Source organism: Fukomys damarensis, unplaced genomic scaffold (assembly GCF_012274545.1).
Source record: "Fukomys damarensis isolate Sample0158 unplaced genomic scaffold, DMR_v1.0_HiC HiC_scaffold_13, whole genome shotgun sequence".
Lineage (NCBI taxonomy): Eukaryota > Metazoa > Chordata > Mammalia > Rodentia > Bathyergidae > Fukomys > Fukomys damarensis.
Genome location: NW_022900925.1, coordinates 36,382,237 through 36,382,820, shown reverse-complemented (window position 1 = coordinate 36,382,820; position 584 = coordinate 36,382,237).

Sequence of the window (584 nt, the reverse complement as noted above, 5' to 3'; positions counted from 1 at the left end):
CACAGCGCCAGGAGGCGGCGGCGGCCCGGGCCGGGCCCTGGGTACCGCATCTGGCCTCACTGCCTTTCACGACAAAGGGTGGAAGAGCAGAGCCGGCCCCACGGTCCTGAGGTACACAGTCCCTAGGGTGGCCCTCAAGAAATTTGTTCCAAACAGGCCTGGGGTGCAGCTCAGGGGCACGGCGCTGTCTAGGGTCGAGGCCCTGGGTTCCATCCTCAACGTGGGGGGGCCTCCCCCGGCGCCCACATTCTGAAGAAATGCGTCCCAAACACATGCCAACCCCCCCAACCAGAGCCCGGCTGAAGCCACCGTGTGCACCCCGGCCCCGGGCCGCCCCGCTCCTTTGTTCCAAACAGGCCTGGGGTGCAGCTCAGGGGCACGGCGCTGTCTAGGGTCGAGGCCCTGGGTTCCATCCTCAACGTGGGGGGGCCTCCCCCGGCGCCCACATTCTGAAGAAATGCGTCCCAAACACATGCCAACCCCCCCAACCAGAGCCCGGCTGAAGCCACCGTGTGCACCCCGGCCCCGGGCCGCCCCGCTCCCGAATCCGCGGGACAGGTCGCGTCCCCAGCGGCCCCACCTCC